The sequence below is a fragment of the Perca flavescens genome, chromosome 9 (genome assembly GCF_004354835.1).
Source record: "Perca flavescens isolate YP-PL-M2 chromosome 9, PFLA_1.0, whole genome shotgun sequence".
In the NCBI taxonomy this organism is placed as follows: Eukaryota; Metazoa; Chordata; class Actinopteri; order Perciformes; family Percidae; genus Perca; species Perca flavescens.
The window spans coordinates 18,657,213-18,671,926 of NC_041339.1; the positions used below are offsets into that span (position 1 = coordinate 18,657,213).

General features: G+C 41.1%; 1 non-coding gene across 1 annotated transcript; it reads right to left on the minus strand.

Annotated features, from left to right (window-relative positions):
- Positions 1-12,280: 12,280 nt before the first annotated feature.
- Positions 12,281-12,352, minus strand: trnaw-cca (transfer RNA tryptophan (anticodon CCA)). The gene has a single exon. It is a non-coding gene; the product is annotated as a tRNA-Trp (tRNA).
- Positions 12,353-14,714: the final 2,362 nt, after the last annotated feature.

Consider the following 14,714-nt stretch of genomic DNA (forward strand, 5'->3'; position numbering starts at 1 on the left):
CTTGTTGCAGGTATTGATGAAACTATTGTGAATTCAGATAATTTTACACCATGACTCAACCATTCTCCAATTTAGAGAAGATAGTCTAGGGGTAATTTCAGCATGTACGGACATGCATTTGCTACTCTGGCAAACTTTTATTTTGCCTCTTTTCTATGGCTGGGTGGGGTGTAAAAAGCAGTAAATAATAATATAGAGAAGTTATTACAAAGATGATTAAAAGAATAAATAGCTTTGAGACTTTTCCCATCAACTGTTCTCCCCTTAAATGAGAAACAATACTCTACCTAACTATTAATTAGTACTTGGGTATGGGCATTTGATTCTCACCAGGGATCAAGAGTAGCGGTCCCCTAAACTGGGGCTTGGGCCCCCCCAAGAGGTTGACTAATGATTAAGAAGGTGGGCCACTAGATTTCATGTAGTTCAGTTTCAACTGGTCATGGTAAACAAGATCCAACTGGCAAGATATTTAATTGCTTTTAATGTCATCTAAATACCTGAACTACAGTATATAAACAATCCATATGACACTACATCCATGCTGAGCCAATTTTGCTTGCAGCTGTTTTAGAAACAGGAAAGGCTCCGTTACATATCTATTTCTGTCTTTGTTTTTTGTTTTCAACATTGTAAAAGTAGATGCCTGAGTAGGTCATAAACTAACCATGAGATTTAGGCTGTTAACACTAGATTTACAGCACATGAGGCCCGAGGTGCGTGCCGATATGTTTCTACATATAAATAGGCTATAATAAGTTAAGCTACTGTCATTTCATTATGCTGGTCTGTTCTGTACACACAACTCTATTGCATGTATGTCAGTCCTTGTAAAGGGAGGCTAATTTGTGATATTGGGCAAAAAAATTGACTTGATTGACCTGACTGAGGGAATACCTTATCCTGTCACAGAGTTAGTGTGAACAGCTCATCATACCACAGCTAACTAAAGAACAGGTCAGGTGCATGTATTCTGCAGCTCATCATTCCCAAAGTACATTGACAATCAATGTTTCTTTCATTAGAGGAACAAAGGGTCATTTGGACTTTAAAATCAGTCAGAAAAGGGAGGTGAATTTGGGTCATTTTGAGTCCCAGTTGTTTAAACTCTATTATGAAGCAGCAGTGAGCAACAGTTAACATGAAGCTCCTGTCAATTTGGAAAAGCAGTGCATTTATAACTAGCACATGTTCCCCTTCCTATTATTGACACCTACTGTATTACGGTAACACACATTCTTTTAGCTCCCAATGACATCAGCTGAGGGTACATATAATCTGTCATGTGTGTGTCTCGTGGAAATGGAGGGACATGGTGATTGTTGTGACGCTGTAGCAGGAGGACGTGGAGTAAACCACACTGATCTGGGCTCCTGGTGCTAAAAATTACAGCAGTATGTGTGATGGCTGTTAAAGCACACAGGGGCGTAGCACACAATTCTGGGCCCTGTAGAAAGACATTCTCTATGGGCCCCTCCCCACATCCACAGCTATTCATTCTAGAATCTTTTTCACAAACTTCTTCTCAATCTACGTCATAGGACACTGAGGTTTATTATCTACACGGAAAAACTCACTCAGTGTGATAGCATGTAAACATGTAGAAACAATATAGTTTGCTGGTGAGCATGTTTTATCACACTCGCGAGATATGACATAATCCCGAAGTCATACTGGTGGCGGAGGCAGTGGCTGCCATACAAGGTGCCACCTACTCATCAGATAAACATTCCCGCACATTGACACATCGAGCGTGCAGCATCGGGAGCAGTTTGGGGTTCAGTGTCTTGCCCAAGGATACTTTGACATGTGACAGCAGGGGGTCGGGTCGGATCGAACCACCGACCTTCCAATCAATGACCGCTACCACCTGCGCCACAGCCGCCCCCTGTCAGGTCATGTAGGCTACTGTATGTTATTACTTTACTGTATTTATCTTAATTTTATATCTTATGTACAAAACCAGTTATGTATACTTGTAATACCTGTGTGCTTTTACTGAAGTACGAGTTTGAATGCAGGATTTTAAGTTGCATATTTGAGTTAAGTTGAATATTTTAACATTGTTGCATTGCTAATTTTACTGAAGCAAATTATCTAAGTACAAATACTCAATTACAAGTAAAGAAAAACACAAAGTACTTTCTGTGTCAAAAGTACTGATTGAGGTGGCAAAATGACTATCACTGTTATATCATTAAATAACAAGTGATGAAATAACAGAACCATGCAAAACGTTTCTATATACTGTTGGGTGATTTAATCTATAACACTGGCTGAAAGATACTGGCTGAAAGATCTTAAGTGCTTACGCTGTGAGAGACCAACCACATAGCCAATTATGTAATAATTGTTACAGGCCTAATCTGAATGTGTAAAGCGTCGTCCAAACGCAGTTACGCTGCTGGTTTTGTGACATTGCAATAAAAAAGATGTAGCAACATACATGATAGTCTTTTTTTTATCGTTTTGACGATATATCGTTATACCACCAAGCTGTTGTAGTTAGCACTTGTGTCTATTTGCTTATTGTACAAGTTATTCTGTGGAAAATCATTTTGTGTATTTTTAAATTCACGTGAAATTCATGACAACGGAGATTGGAAGCTTGGCTTTGGTGTCACGTGGTACTTTTGCATGCTTAGTACACAGACCCCATCGAGCAGGTCCTGCAGTTAAAGATAAGGGTTTCAGCAGAAAGAGACTCCCTGAGTTGTTCTTAAAGCTGACTGCTGGGTAGTCTCGGTACTCGGTGTACTAGGGGTGAATGTCAAGCATGCTGCAGATACAGTATATAGATAAGAGACGGCAGGGGCGTCGGACTGGGGGTAAAACCATAGACAGTATATAACCGATACTGATTACCAGGACCCAAGGGGAGAGAGGGCCCTTGAAAAGTCTGTAATATATTTTATTTCACCTGGATATTTTCATTTCCTAATTAAATTTCATAATGCATGTCAGATGAAATGTAAAGTTAGTGTATTGGTTGAAAACTTGGTTGATTGACTGACTACATTTTGTATACAAAAAATGACTATCTAAGGTCTCACCCACCCCTTGCTAATGCGCCAAATGGTTTAGTCCATCTGCACGAATTTTGTTTACGTTAGCTAGTGCAGCTTGCAGCAGTCGCTCACGCCAAGCCCCCGCTGGCACGCAATTTCCGACTTTCAGGGTTAGTTTACAAGACGCAGTTTGACCATGGATGTATTAAAGCCCATGTTGCAGGTTAACCGCCACTGTTGATTCATAGGTACATATAGCACTCAATATATGTATATCATTGTTAAAAATGTCTCCAAATAGTGTTAAAGGTAAACTTAGAAAATACAATGCATCATGCTAGCTATATGTTAGCTATGGGCTAACTTGCCAGTCCCACCTGTGAAACCCCCCGACAGTTGTAAAGATATTGATTAGATATCTCACGTTTTGATGGTAGCCTACTAGCTCCAGTAACAACATATTTGCCTAGTGTTTATTTATTACTTGGACGGGGATGTTGTTCAGCTTTTCACAAGTTTAGACAGCTAGCTAATGCTACGCCGACGTTTCGCTAACGTTAGCGTAAGAGCGTTAGCCTAGACGGCTAGCTAGGTAAATATTACGACTGCCTTCGGAGTTTCCTATATCTGCGTCCACGTTGTCAACATAAGACCTGTGGCGTTAGTGCTCCTTTTGAACCATAATGTTATTGAATGAAATGTTAAACTTCGCTCCTACGAGATGGGCGAGATTTTGTTAGTTACACACAAAGGTAACTGGCTATAGTTAGCCTGTACGTATGTAAGCGTACATTAGCTAATGTTGCATAGCCAGCCAGCAGCTTCGGCAGTAGTTTCGGCGAGCTAACAACGACACCTACCACATCCATGTGTCTCCATTTCAAACATCACTGCAGATTGACTGCTTTTAGCAGCAGAGGTTGATTGTGGGCGACATACTGTCGTGGTTAGCTCGCCGAAACTACTGCCGATTGCCGAAGTTGCTGGCTGGCTACGCAACGTTAGCTAATCCCGCTAGCATGCGCACAGGCTAACTATAGCCAGTTAGCTTTGTGTGTAATGTTACAAAAACACCTATTTCATAGGAGCGAAGCTTAATATTTCATTCAATAAAAAGTATGATACAAAAGGAGCACTAACGCCACATGTCTTATGTTGACAACGTGGACGCAGCTCCGAAGGCAGTTATAATACCGGTATTTAACTAACGCTGCTGTGCTAACGTTAGCAAACGTCGGCGTAGCGTTAGCTAACTAGCTAAACTTGTGAAAAGCCAACAGCATTCCCGTCCAAGCTGTGTTTCACTTTTCCTCCAATATTATTATACATAACAAAGACACATTGACTCGGTCGAGACCAAAAGCCATATTTTTCCATAACAGTGGCAGAAACCCTGACCGGGACGCAAAATTACGAATCCCACTATGGCCACGCCAAGACCCGCCCTACGAAGCAGCTCGATTGGTTGGGGTTAGGCATTTCACCTCGAGTGGTTAGGGTTAGGGGATTAGTCAGGGAATAGGACCTGTACGTGTAAGCATGGACGCCTGGCCAATAGTAGTGTGTGAACGCTATTGAAGGGCGGGTCTTGGCGTGGCCATAGTGAGATTCGTAATATTGCGACCGGGACAGTGAAAATATTCACTAAAGTTAAACATTGTGTTTTCGTTGTTCCTGATCGTTTAAATGCTTAGCTAAATAAACGATAGATGTATTTAGCTAGACAACCAAGGAGATTTAATCATTATGTCGTGCTACTAGCTAGCGCTAGCAGTTAGCCTGCAGTTTTGGGAACAGAGCTCATCCATGGCTTTATCTCTCATCCACGTTACAAGCTTTACAGCATACAGCTGTAAAGAAGGGGGCTTTTATTTTGAAGGCAAAGAAAATAAGCGGGCTTTTATTTTGAAGGCAAATAAAACAAGGGGCCTGGCGTGAGCGGAGGGCGTGTTTATTATATGACACAACGGTTAGCTTATTTTTACAAAAACGTCTGCTACGGAGCTATAACGTGAGGTACAAGGTAATGGAGCCTTTTATACATTGTCGTGTTTCTTTAGAAATAAACAATGGACAAATAGAGTCTTTAAACGCTTCAGATGTAAAGTTATTCGCAGTCAAGTGACGTAAAAAAAAAAAAAAATGGCGGTCAGTGTAATGCTAACAAGAGGTGATCGCTTCGTAGCAACAAAATGGCGCCATCGGAGTTTTTATTTTTTATTTTTTGTTTTTAAATTTTTATTTTAATGCAAAATATTTCTGTTACAATTTGTCAAAACAAATAGATTGGATTTGTCGAACACATCTCATTTCGTTACAGAGCATGTTTTCATAAAAGATAAGAAACATAAGAAAGAAAAAGAATAAAAAAAAGAATAAAAATAACAAAAAGGTACATAGCCAGAGTATCATACATTAAATATCAGTTAAATTAATTATAAAGTTAAATCAGATAAGCATTGCATACATTTTGATGCTGATTTACCCTCTAATCCAGAAATACAATCAATCAAGCCATCGGAGGTTTGCGTTCTGAAGCGAAGCTTACCCCCTTGTAGCCTCCACCCAAGCTAACGTTAGTTTAGCTAACAGCTAATTCGACTAACTGCTAGCCGACAAATAACGCATGCGCAGAACGGATTGTGCAGGCAGAACGGACAGCTAGATTCAGTCTAAAATAACGTTAAGTCAAACATAATGGGAAAAGCAGGCTACAGCAAAATTAAGACTTTACAGTAACAATAAAGACAAGTATTGAGTGGTTGTATTTTAAATGAGCACAAGTAAAGCAGAACTGACGTAACAGCTGTTATATATGTTAACGTTTGTTTTGAAGTTTTATTTTGAGGGTCTTTTAAAAGTTTGCATGCTGTCTCAGCTAGCGGTTAGCCGAATTAGCTGTTAGCTAAACTAATGTTAGCTTAACAGTGGAGGCTGACGGATGGCAGACCGCTACAATCAGCTAGCGGTTAGCCAAATGAACTGTTAGCTAAAGTAATGTTAGCTTCCCAGTGGATGCTAACGGCAGACTGCTATAATCACCTAGCTGTCTGCCCGAATTAGCTATTAGCTAAACTAACGTGAATGAGCTATTAGCTAAACTAACGTTAGCTTCCCGGTGGAGGCTAGTGTGGGAACAGATCGGGTAGTGTCGTAAATCATCGTACCACAGCGCATGCGCGAACATCTTGTGCACGCGCAGAACGGATTGTGCAGTTGAAACGGATCGGGTACTGACAGCATGGCGTGAGCAAAGTGAGCGGAGGGCGTGGCGTGAGCAAAGGGGGCGTGGCGTGAGCAAAGGGGGCGTGGCGTAAGTGACTGCTGCAAGCTGCAGTTGGACCCTATTGCAAACTTCTGCTGTAGAAATGTCTTTCTCAAAGAAAGCCAAATCATGCTACCAAACAGGAAAGGAGAAGGAGAGAAAACAAAATGAGGGTAAACAATTGACAACTGACTTCTTTTCAAAGAAAGGTGAGCACAAACTAAAAAATGAAATCCATGGAGCTAAACTGCTTGAATATCTCTGTGACTGTTAGTGCTAAAAACAAGCTGAGACAACCCATAAAGAGCAGAACATACACTTTCAAATGATAATTTGGTTATACTTGTAATCTGAGGCAAAGGCTAAATAAATAAACTACACTAGCAATGCTTTTTGCATATAACACACCATTGTAATAGCCTAATTTAAAACATATGATATAGGCTATAATTGGGGGGGTGAGGGGGGTGTTGAGGAACATGGGGGCACATCAGGACTACCAATGCATAGGGCCCAGGGTCTGGTGCTACGCTCCTGGGGGCATGTGAAGTATGCAGCTTTTCATTTCACTGGCAGAGACACTGGAGAGAAGTTTGGCTTGGAATATGTTGAGCCTGGTTGCTGCCCAGTTCCTCTAGACTGGGATAAGCACAGGAGGAAGACAGACTTAACACCTGCCCTGAATCCCCCTCCTCAAAGCAGCCCACCCACTGCCCAGGCTGAGCTTCCTCAGTCATCTTCCAGCTCACCAGCCAAGCTGTTTCAGTTTGCTGCATGCCCTCCTGCTGTTAAACCAGATGTGACTCCGAGTTCAACTCCTGAGCCTCAGACAGAGCCAGGTAAACATTTGACACTTGACAAAGTGGTGGACAAAACTTCTGTATCAGTAGCAGTGCCTAGGTTTCAGTCATGTTAATAGCCTTTATAAATGAGTTACATCTTTCTTTTCTTAGAGTGGAGACAATATGAGAACTTTGTCATGTGTTACTGAATAGACTTTTACATAAACATAATCATCCATCAACCATTTTTTAAACAAACTTACCAACTGGAAAGTGAGTTTTCACCCATACAAGTGGATGAATTGTTTGTTTTATCTTTTTTGGGGCCAAAATGACTTATTGTACTCTGTCTTTTGTTGTTATAGAAACCAGAAGTCCGCTGTCTCTCCCCTTGCTTTCCTCGCCATCTGGTGCTCGCACTGGACCTGTGAAGACAGGTGGGAGGGTGTTTGTGTTGGACCACAAGCGCTGGCCAACCCCTATGAAAAGGCTATTGACGACCTGCTTAATAAACACCGTGGCCAGAAGGACATGCTCAAGTTTGTAGACCAGGACTATGCTGGTCTAGTTCACAACTCCTGTAAAGACCCAAACAGCATGCTCCACCCAACAACCAAACTATCCTACATATTGCACAGTATTTAAAGCAAAGTGTGTGTTTAGTGTGTATAAACTGTATATTTTGCCCATTTCATATTTATTTTACATATTTTGTTTTGTGTATGTGTGACCTTGCACTATGGGGCTTGGTGTGTTTAAACTGTCATTGTTGTATTTAATAAACAAGACGTTACATTAACCAATATTGACATGTCTCATTAATAAGTGCATAACATTAAGAGAACCATAAAATGTGTATAATTGAATGCAAAGGTTTTAAGAAATTGTAATGTTACACATACTAAGAAAACTGTAATATAATAGAAGTCAAGTATTTGATACAACAGTGTCATATTTACAATCTTTACAGTCTCACGGACACACTGCTGCCTACTGATGTTAATATGGAATCGAGCTGTATTTAAAGGGCTTCAGTGTCTCACTTGTTTCACTGAGAGTGCATATTTGTTTTTTCTATTCATTCCCATGTAGGACACACTGTTCATTCCCATGTCGGACACACTCTCTCTATCTCATAGTCACTGCAGACACTGAGTTCAGATTTTAAATTGCTTTAGTTTTCAAATTATTGCCGTTGATTTGGCTGACGATGCCCATTGGAATTGTGGGTAACGCCTGATACGTGCTATGTAAAAATTAATGTCTGCGAATTATCATGACTCATCCATAAAATGGGAACTTTAATCAGGAATATATGGTAATGGAGAGTTGGGCTTTAAGCTAAATCAAATTTCCTCTAGCCACGGCTGCCACAATAGTAGTACTTTCTCAGTTATTTTGTCTGCTGAAAATACGAGCCCATTAGATTGTGTTGTCGTTTTGTTATTTTTTAATGTGACCTCTACTCGCATAAGAATCGAACCATCATCTAAAGCGCCATGAGGCCGGGAGAAATAGGCTGCATTACCATGTTCGGCCACAACGAGGTGTCAATGGGCAGGTGGCGCTCTTTCCCAATGACTCCCAGATCTGATACTAGCCTACTGCTGGGGCCTCATCGTTTACAGTTTTTTACATCTGTATTTATACAGTGCTTTTCTAGTTTTAACAAGTAGCCTACTAAAAGAACTTTTACATATTACAGGAACCATTCGCACATAGGTGTGTGTGTGTGTGTGTGTGTGTGTGTGTGTGTGTGTGTGTGTGTGTGTGTGTGTGTGTGTGTGTGTGTGTGTGTGTGTGTGTGTGTAGGCCTACGTTCTTATGGGGTGGGTGGGGGTGAATAACCAGTGATCAGTAAGTGTGGCCCTGATCTAAACAAATGATTTTTTCCCTGCCCTTGTCCTCTTCTTCCTCCTCCTCTTCCAACTCTTCCTCCATGAACTTGTCCTGAGGTACATCCCATGTCCCTTATTTGATAGTTCCTCGACTCCTCTTTCCTCGGCTGAACCGGAAGTTGTTCTGTCCCTCCTCAGTGAAGGCCGTCCTGAGGGCCGAGGACCGAGCTTCGAGGAGGGAACACCTCGGAGACATAGCCGATATCAGCCTTCCCTGAAGTTGTGCCGATCTCTCCCGTGACTCCTCGGTGGGAGGGACTAAGACGCGAGGAAGGGAGGCAAGTGGAGAACTCGAGGAGGCAATTTAAGCAACATGAGATGCAGCTCTGGTTGTCGTCCCCTGCATGCCTCTCCCTCCTACTCCCCTTGCTCTCTGTCTATTGTCGGCATCCACTGTTTGAAGCAGGTAATCTGACCTTTGACCTATTTATAGGCCTATACTAAAACGCAGTGATTGGTTAGTGATCAGTTAAGCAAGTATTGTTTACTCGTGTGAGGAGAGTGTGTGACCTGGCGAAAAAGTGTAGCATGATTGGTTGTGTTTGGAAAAGGACAGCAAGTCACTTCCTGTCAGATTTTTGTGTCTAGAAGCGTGTGTAGTGTGTTTTATGCAATTGAAAACTGAGTGAAAGGCTGAGAAATAGCTCATGGTCTTGGAGATTTGGTGTGTAGTTTTGCTCTTTAAATGAGAGTGTGGTGGAAGTTTTCCTTGAAGCAGCAGCGTTAGTGATATTCATGATAAAATCAAAACGAATAACGACCGTTTGAGAATTAAACCAAAGTTTGGTCTTTGAGTATTTATTTACATTTGCAAATGGAGAAAACCGTTTCAAAGGTACGCGCAGCACAACTGAAAATGTCTTTCTAACCTAAAGTCTAAACATCCAAACATCATATAGTGAAGAAACTCCGTTAAGCCACCCCTCTAAATGTATCTTTTAGTATGGCCATAGTTGAAAAGAGACATCATTAACAGTCACACCATTGTCTCACCTTCCCCTCTGCCCCTGTTCTTTTCATTAGCCTAAACAACAGTTTATCTCAGGAGGCAGAAGGAGACACGGTTTGTGGCCTTCTCGACTTCGTCTGCTAAAAAGTCAACAATGTGAGAAGGTTCAAACTAGTAAAACTAAATAATTCTACTGGGCTATAGTTCACGGTTGCCAACTATTTCACTTGAAGCCTTTTGAATCTACACATGAAGAAGCTAAATCTTGTGGCGTTATAAAACAATCATTAAACCAATGGTTAATATCATTAAACAAATGGTTAAAATAAAATTTGCCACCACAAGAGGTTTCAAAAATCAGTTGACATGTAAAGATTTTGTGTGTAAGTAGTTGTAAAAAACTGTAACCTATTATGAAGCCTGTTCTTTTCATCTTCTGCAAAGTAATTACTTAGGCAAGTTAGGCTGCCCTAATTTTAAACTCTTTAGACTTTTCAGGATTCATAAGACACTAGGTGTTTCTCAATGTCAAGGAAGGATTCTTCGAAGCCAGAATTTCGAGGATGGTACATCAAACAATGTAACGTTAACATTATACCATCCACAGCGTTATACTGATAGCTTTCTCGTCTTTTCTGACAGGGACTAAGGAACAAACGGAGACGTTGATACGTCTACGTGTAGGCAGCAAGCAGGTGTGTACCAGGGGGAGGGACACCGCTGCGAACGGATATCGGTGAGAAGCTACACTATTGTTTAATGTTCACAAGTAATAGCTGTGTAATCTGATTTTTATTTCACCCCTCCCCCATTCACATAGGCTTATTTTGGAGACGATGGGGATCGGAGGGAGGGTCTCCCATGCCCAAGCCAAGAAGAAGTGGGACAACCTAAAAACGAAGTGGGAGATATTTACTTTGGGGGTATTATGGACATAATTGTTACGCACATCTTAATGTAACTTGTGATTTTTGAAGTAAACCCGACAGACTTGGGCCTGCTGACAGTAAGTTTAGATTTAGTGATGTGTACTATAGTAGTAGTAATACATCATCACAACAACCTTTTGATCTTCACTGTTTAGGAATGCAAGTGTCCTGCCACAGGTCAGGGGACAGAAGATGGGAAGGCGCCGGTAGCAACTTGGCCCTGGTTTGCCCTCATGGACGAGGCATTAGGGCAGTCTGCGGCAGTCACGCCCCCCTGCCTTATTGCCTCGATCCAAGAGGACAAACCAGGGCCAAGAACTGCACAAGAGGTAGAGGAAGGGATTGATGAGGAAGAGGAGGAGGAGGAGGAGGAGGAGGAGGAGGAGGAGGAGGAGGAGGAGGAGGAGGAGGAGGAGGGAGAGAGTGGATCCATTCCTCCAACTCATCAAGGAGGACATCAAATATCAGAGAGAGTCAGATGAGACGAAGGAAGCAGAGGCCGAGGTCAAAACGTTTTTTTTTTTATACTGGAGAGGTTGGCGGAAAAATAAAAAAATAAATGAAATGTAACTGGTTTTGTCTTTGCCCCTTTTTTAATTATTCAATATAAACTGTCTACGTCCATTTAAAAAAAAGTATTGTTCTTTAGACTGCAGTAGAAAAAACTTGGTAAGTAACAAATAACTAGCATGTGAAGCCTAGAACAATGTATTGAACAATATCTTCACCCTTATTTCATCTTGGTTACAAAAAAATATTTTTTTAAACATTTATATATTGACAACTGTATACAGGTGGAGGATAAGTCCCCCTAGTGTAGCTGGGGCTGTTCTTCAGGATGCGTGCATCATGCATGCAGAGGTGTCTAGTAACTAAGGACAAATACTTTGTTACCTTACTTAAGTAGAAATTTTGGGTATCTATACTTTACTGGAGTAATTATTTTACAGGAGACTTTTTACTTCTACTTACATTTTCACGCAATTACATTTTCACACAATTATCTGTACTTTCTACTCCTTACATTTTAAAAATAGCCTTGTTACTCCTATTTCAGTTTGGCTTGTTTTCATTCATTGGGGCAGTGGTAGCCTAAAGGTTAAAGAAGCGAGCTTGGAGGTCATCGGTTCAATCCCCAGAGCGACAGGATAAAAATCTGGGATAGAAAAGTGAAAGAGCAGTGCTTGAACCCCATGCTGTACTTTTTCACCAGGTCACACACTCTCCTCACACGAGTAAACACTACTTGCTTAACTGATCACTAACCAGTTGTTGTTTTTAACGTGCTAGTAAGGATTGTGAATTTAATTGCTAGTTCAGTCATTTCATTGCCCAGTAATTCAGAGCCCATTTTCCAGTTCTTGATGTGATAAAATCTCCAGCGTGTGATCAAGAGACCACCCTATCCTGTCTGACCATTGTCCAATGGAGCTGGAGAAACAGAAACATTGACCCTGACGTGATTTGAACACGCAACCTTCTGATTTGGAGTCAGACGCGCCACCGTTGCGCCACAGAGTCTGAAATCCAGTTTACCAAACTGGTGACAAGTCCAACACTGGGGGGAGACATTGATTAAAAACATTGTAGTAGTAGTTATAAAGGCTATTTTTAGGTTCATACTTGTGTTTTGTGTTTCTTCTAGGACATGTTTATATACTTTGATATTCAAAAGACACTTTATTTTTCATATACGGTCCATGGGTGCAGCACCTGTACTTTCTGTTGTAGAGCTATCTCTTCAAAATCCTTCCTAAAAAGCCCAGTCTGCTCTCATTGGTCAGTGTTTCCAGGTCTCTGCATCATTGGCATCTGAAGCTTTTAAACCAAAAACTAAACAACCAGACAAGTTCCAGCAGGAATGTGATCTGAAATTGGGGAGAAATGAACATTATGTGTGTCTACCACCAGTCTAGACGTTGTACTGCCCTCTACTGTTTAACATGCGGCTACAAGCTCCCCTCTGCCTTCCTGCACTAAATCCAGATGGGTCACCAAAGAAGCTTTATAAAGCCCTGAAGGTAAGTTATGGTTAACATAACACATCCACCAGTTAACCATAATATTAAAGATTCAGTAGCCTACTATATAAATATGGCAGGGAAGATAAATTAGGTATTTTCTCCATATCTCTTCGGAAGTTGTGCCATATTGTGCTCCATGTTCTGCCATGTGTGACAGCAGTGAGACAGACACAGCTTCGGAGTTAGATTTTCACCAGCAGTCAGGGAGAGCAGGATGCGCATGGAGAGGAACCAAATGTGTTCAGCAGTTTAGCTCACCCCCGCAGTGAGCATGGTAGCACTCTAAACTGTCTAAAGTGCACAGCATTTTATGATACATTCATTACTCTGAGACCTGATCAAGTGGTAGAACTAGAGAGAAACACCAGAAAGCAAAGCAGAGAACCACTACGGCATGATGCGCGCAAGCTGCGCATAACAGCAAGCACAGCCAGCAAAGTGCCTCAGCGTGAGACAACTGACCCAGATAAGTTTCTTGCTGAACACCTGTATCCAAGGTTCCAGGGGAGTCGGGCCACGACTAGCCCTGATGGTATCATTGATAATAAGCTACTAGAAATAAAATGCCCTATCACCCTCAGTGCATGCACATCCATTAATGATGCATTCACTGCTAAAAACCAAGACATCAGAGTGGAAGACGGACAGTACATTATGAACCCAAAAGGCCCCAAAGGCTACTATAGTCAGGTACAGTTGTCACACTACAAACAGCCAGTCTTGTTATTTGGACCCCACTACAACACCTGGAGCTTGATGTGTCTTACGACAATGACTTTGCCATCACATATGCAAAGGCTACGTAGCTTCTACTTTAAACACATGCTGCCAAAAGTTGTGGATGAATTTGTAGAGGGAAGACTGCAGTTGAGCAATAACTACATGGAAATGTTCTCAAAAGCAGCTCATTAGTGCAGAATCAGAAAATTATTTATTGCCAAGTCACACTTATAATTTATTTGCCTGGTTGGTCAAAACATAAACATATTTAACATTGATGTGAAATAAACAGTGAATACAGAAACAAATATGTACAATATAACTGATAGACGTATTTTAAGTACAACAATTTGATAACTGTTTAACACTGAGAAAAAAGAGGCTGTATGAATTAGTGCAGGATGTGCAAATGTTTATGATATATAGATCTCATGTGTTGTTTGAATGATATAGAAAATTAGTTCCATTCAGAAAGCCTGGGAGAAGAGGAAAAAAGCTCTTTATCGAGATGATCTGTAGATGAGGATTTGTTGTTTGTATATACTGTGTGTGTGTGTGTGTATGTATATATGTGTGTATGTATATATTTGTATTCATGTATTTCTCTGAATGATTTGTATGCGACTGGAAGACGTTTACTAAATAAGTTTGTGTTTGTTAAACTAACTAACTCTAGAATCAGTCCAACATGGTAGGGCAGAAGGGCCATGGCCTGTTTTTTTCTCAAATTCATCAATCAATCAATAAATTATTTATTGCTAGTTGTTGGTGTTCATTACTGAATCTATACTGTATTAGTGACTTAGCATTACTGGGAGGTCATATAGTAGCGATGAATGTAGTAACAAACGTAATAATCAGTCCTGCTTTATTTAGGTACCAGTGGTTTCCCCAGATTTGAAAGCGCTGCACAAACAGTCAACAGTTTGTCTATTGTGCAAAGACTGTTATTGTTTCTCCATTTGATCATGCTGACTGGCAGGGTGTTCCGCAAAATTCTGTAACACTTCAGTCTTCCTATGGCCCTTTCCACGTGGATTCTCACTCGTGACATTTTTCTAGAGTGTGTCACCTCTAATCCTGTCAGTTGTTTTCTTCCCTTTGTAGATGCTGGTACGTGGAGACGGACACATTTGGTG